General features: G+C 46.0%; 3 non-coding genes across 3 annotated transcripts; all 3 read right to left on the bottom strand.

Moving 5' to 3' along the window:
- Positions 1 to 1715: 1715 nt before the first annotated feature.
- On the bottom strand, positions 1716 to 1791 carry Trnas-cga (transfer RNA serine (anticodon CGA)). The gene has a single exon. It is a non-coding gene; the product is annotated as a tRNA-Ser (tRNA).
- An 823-nt stretch (positions 1792 to 2614) lies between these two features.
- On the bottom strand, positions 2615 to 2688 carry Trnas-cga (transfer RNA serine (anticodon CGA)). The gene has a single exon. It is a non-coding gene; the product is annotated as a tRNA-Ser (tRNA).
- Positions 2689 to 3248: 560 nt separating this feature from the next.
- Trnap-cgg (transfer RNA proline (anticodon CGG)) lies at positions 3249 to 3323 on the bottom strand. Its single transcript has one exon. It is a non-coding gene; the product is annotated as a tRNA-Pro (tRNA).
- Between the last annotated feature and the right edge of the window lie 1300 nt (positions 3324 to 4623).

Raw genomic sequence — 4623 nt, 5'->3', positions numbered from 1 at the left:
GTGTGAAATGAACGCCGAGTGTCAGTCAATTGCTGACAAACAGGACGGAGGAGGGAGAAAAATTTTGACAGTAATATGTACGGCCGTAAATTTCTTTTGAGGACAACAAACCCAAAGTATGATATATTAGTTGCTTTCAATTTAAATATATAAACGCGACAAAAATTTTAACATTCATTGCGAACGAATACGTACCTGATATATTAACGTGCAAATCAAATAAACAGTCCTGGATTTAACAGATCGCTAATGTTTTGTTCGTAGCAGCGCTCGTGAATTGGTCTTGAAGACCTCCGCCGGGCGGTGTAGCCGAGCGGTTCTAGGCGCTACGATCTGGAACCGCGCGACCGCTACGGTCGCAGGTTCGAATCTTGCCTCGAGTATGGATGTGTGTGATGTCTTTAGGTTAGTTATGTTTAAGTAGTTCTAAGTTCTAGTGGACTGATGACTTCAGCAGTTAAGTCCCATAATGCTCAGAGCCATTTGAACCATTTTTAAGACCTCCAGGTTTTTCCCGTTTCTATGAAAGTCCTTATAACCTATGCCCACAAATCTACGCCGTAAGCATGACCGAGTGTAGTTCTAGCAACACTTGCACTTCCCCCTTCCCGTATTCCTCGATGAATGATGTGTGTGTTCGTGTTTGTGTGTGTGTGTGTGTGTGTGTGTGTGTGTGTGTGTGTGTGTGTGTGTGTGTGTGTGTGTCAGTGTGTGAAAGAACTACAATCTAGACTTGTTTTTGAAAACATTTCTGGAGACAACCAGCCATGAAAATATTTGAAACTGATTGTAAACAGTCGACAAAAAAGTTTGTGAACAACCTAGATCGCAAAGGCACGTTTATTACAAGGCGACCAGTTTCGATCATCACATGGTCATCTTCAGACCTTCAAAACCATTTTGAAGGACAATGGCTACATGTGAAGCAGGAACCGCTGAACGATGATCAGTAACTGATTACCGTCACTCAGTCTGTCCTGCTCCATGTACAGCCATCGTCCATCAATGTGGATTTGAAGGTCTACGATGATCGTCAGATGATCGATACCGGTGACCTTGTAATAAACGCGCCTATGCGATACGTCACAAATTTGATCTGATACTCGCGTGCTGTTGTGGTATTCAGTTCTAAGACTGGTTTGATGCAGATTCTCATGCTACGCTATCTCGTACATGTCTTTTCTTCTTCTTCTCGGTCCTATCCATACCGGATGTTGGCAACCATATTGGCAGTGCTTTTCCTGTCACTTGCAGCTCTAAATAGCTCTGTATATGTTGTAGAGGTCCACGTTCGGATGTTCCTAAGCCAGAAAATTCTTCTGCAGCTAACGCTTCTCATCCCTGGTATTTTTCCTTGCAGGGTGGTCTAGAGGAAATGGTATCTGTTGTTGAAACTTCCTGGCAGATTAAAACTGTGTGCCCGACCGAGACTCGAACTCGGGACCTTTGCCTTTCGCGGGCAAGTGCTCTACCAACTGAGCTACCGAAGCACGACTCACGTCCGGTACTCACAGCTTTACTTCTGCCAGTATCCGTCTCCTACCTTCCAAACTTTACAGAAGCTCTTCTGCGAAACTTGCAGAACTAGCACTCCTGAAAGAAAGGATGTTGCGGAGACATGGCTTAGTCACAGCCTGGGGGATGTTTCCTGAATGAGATTTTCACTCTGCAGCGGAGTGTGCGCTGATATGAAACTTCCTGGCAGATTAAAACTGTGTGCCGACCGAGACTCGAACTCGGGACCTCTGCCTTTCGCGGGCAAGTGCTCTACCAACTGAGCTACCGAAGCACGACTCACGTCCGGTACTCACAGCTTTACTTCTGCCAGTATCTGTCTCCTACCTTCCAAACTTTACAGAAGCTCTGCTGCGAAACTTGCAGAACTAGCACTCCTGAAAGAAAGGATGTTGCGGAGACATGGCTTAGTCACAGCCTGGGGGATGTTTCCTGAATGAGATTTTCACTCTGCAGCGGAGTGTGCGCTGATATGAAACTTCCTGGCAGATTAAAACTGTGTGCCCGACCGAGACTCAAACTCGGGACCTCTGCCTTTCGCGGGCAAGTGCTCTACCAACTGAGCTACCGAAGCACGACTCACGTCCGGTACTCACAGCTTTACTTCTGCCAGTATCCGTCTCCTACCTTCCAAACTTTACAGAAGCTCTTCTGCGAAACTTGCAGAACTAGCACTCCTGAAAGAAAGGATGTTGCGGAGACATGGCTTAGCCACAGCCTGGGGGATGTTTCCAGAATGAGATTTTCACTCTGCAGCGGAGTGTGCGCTGATATGAAACTTCCTGGCAGATTAAAACTGTGTGCCCGACTGAGACTCGAACTCGGGACCTTTGCCTTTCGTGGGCAAGTGCTCTACCAACTGAGCTACCGAAGCACGACTCACGTCCGGTACTCACAGCTTTACTTCTGCCAGTATCCGTCTCCTACCTTCCAAACTTTACAGAAGCTCTTCTGCGAAACTTGCAGAACTAGCACTCCTGAAAGAAAGGATGTTGCGGAGACATGGCTTAGTCACAGCCTGGGGGATGTTTCCTGAATGAGATTTTCACTCTGCAGCGGAGTGTGCGCTGATATGAAACTTCCTGGCAGATTAAAACTGTGTACCGACCGAGACTCGAACTCGGGACCTCTGCCTTTCGCGGGCAAGTGCTCTACCAACTGAGCTACCGAAGCACGACTCACGTCCGGTACTCACAGCTTTACTTCTGCCAGTATCCGTCTCCTACCTTCCAAACTTTACAGAAGCTCTGCTGCGAAACTTGCAGAACTAGCACTCCTGAAAGAAAGGATGTTGCGGAGACATGGCTTAGTCACAGCCTGGGGGATGTTTCCTGAAAGAGATTTTCACTCTGCAGCGGAGTGTGCGCTGATATGAAACTTCCTGGCAGATTAAAACTGTGTGCCCGACCGAGACTCAAACTCGGGACCTCTGCCTTTCGCGGGCAAGTGCTCTACCAACTGAGCTACCGAAGCACGACTCACGTCCGGTACTCACAGCTTTACTTCTGCCAGTATCCGTCTCCTACCTTCCAAACTTTACAGAAGTTCTTCTGCGAAACTTGCAGAACTAGCACAGAAGCTCTTCTGCGAAACTTGCAGAACTAGCACTCCTGAAAGAAAGGATGTTGTGGAGACATGGCTTAGCCACAGCCTGGGGGATGTTTCCAGAATGAGATTTTCGCTCTGCAGCGGAGTGTGCGCTGATATGAAACTTCCTGGCAGACTAAAACTGTGTGCCCGACCGAGACTCGAACTCGGGACCTTTGCCTTCCGCGGGCAAGTGCTCTACCAACTGAGCTACCGAAGCACGACTCACGTCCGGTACTCACAGCTCAGATGGTAAAGCACTTGCCCGCGAAAGGCAAAGGTCCCGAGTTCGAGTCTCGGTCGGGCACACAGTTTTAATCTGCCAGGAAGTTTCATATCAGCGCACACTCCGCTGCAGAGTGAAAATCTCATTCTGGTATCTGTTGTTGTTCCGCATGATGTGTCCCAGGTACTGGATCTTTCTTGTTTCACGGTAGCCATTACTTCTTTGCCTTTCTTCATTCTTCGTAGAACCTCGACATTTGTGACATGCGCTGTCCACAGTATTCTCAACATTCTTCTGTAGAGCCACATCTCAAAAGCCTCCATCCGCTTACCCAAAGATTCTGTCAGAGTCCATGTTTTAACACCATAGAAGAGGGTGGAAAATACGTAGCAGCGTACATGTCTGATCTTCTTCGTCATTGCTAAGCCATGATACTTGAAAAGGTTACTCAACTTATTGAGGACAGCCATGGCTTTTCCAATTCGTGTTCCCACCTCATCAGAAAGATCCCACTGATTATTTATTGCATGGTACGTCTTTTTATGTACTTGCTCTATGTGATTTTGACCTATCTTAATGTGTCATGCAGGGACTCTGTTTTTACTGATTATCATTGCTTTCGTTTCTTGAGGGTTGACATGTAGATCATATTCAGAGCTTTTTTGTGCAAGTCTATCGACAAGGTACTGCAAACTATCCTCACAATCAGAAAATATTACTGCATTGTTAGTATATCGGAAGTTGTTGATATATTTTCTGTTTAAGAGCACTCCCATCTCTACTTCAACAAGAGCTTCCTTAAAGATGTGCTCTGAACAGTTGTTGAAAATCGATAGGGATAATATAAAACCCTGCCTTACACCTCCTAGAATGTCTATGCCTTCTATATTTTCTCTGTCGAGCCTCACAGGCGCTGTAGGTTCACAATTATACGTAGGCCTTTATCATCCAAACCAGTGATTCTTAAAATGTCAAAAATCTTCTGGTGTTTTACTCTGTCAAAAGCCTTTTGATAATCAATAAAGCAGGCTTAAATGTCGCAATTCACGTCTCTGCACCTTTCAAATAGTACCTCGATACTAAATAATGCTTCGCGGATGCTAAATGTATTTCTGAAACCAAACTGTGAAGAAGAAATTTTTTCTTCACAGATCTTGAAAATTCTTTGGTGAATGACCCTCAGAAAGATCTTTAGCAGGTGACTCATGAGGCTGATGGTCCTGTATTCACCACAAGTCTTAGCTACGGCCTTTTTGGGCAATGAACTAAATTCGGATTTAAGCCATTCCCGTGGA

The sequence above is a fragment of the Schistocerca gregaria genome, chromosome 1 (assembly GCF_023897955.1).
Source record: "Schistocerca gregaria isolate iqSchGreg1 chromosome 1, iqSchGreg1.2, whole genome shotgun sequence".
In the NCBI taxonomy this organism is placed as follows: Eukaryota; Metazoa; Arthropoda; class Insecta; order Orthoptera; family Acrididae; genus Schistocerca; species Schistocerca gregaria.
Note: the sequence above shows the minus strand (reverse complement) of the source record. Positions and strands in the feature narration are given on the sequence as shown.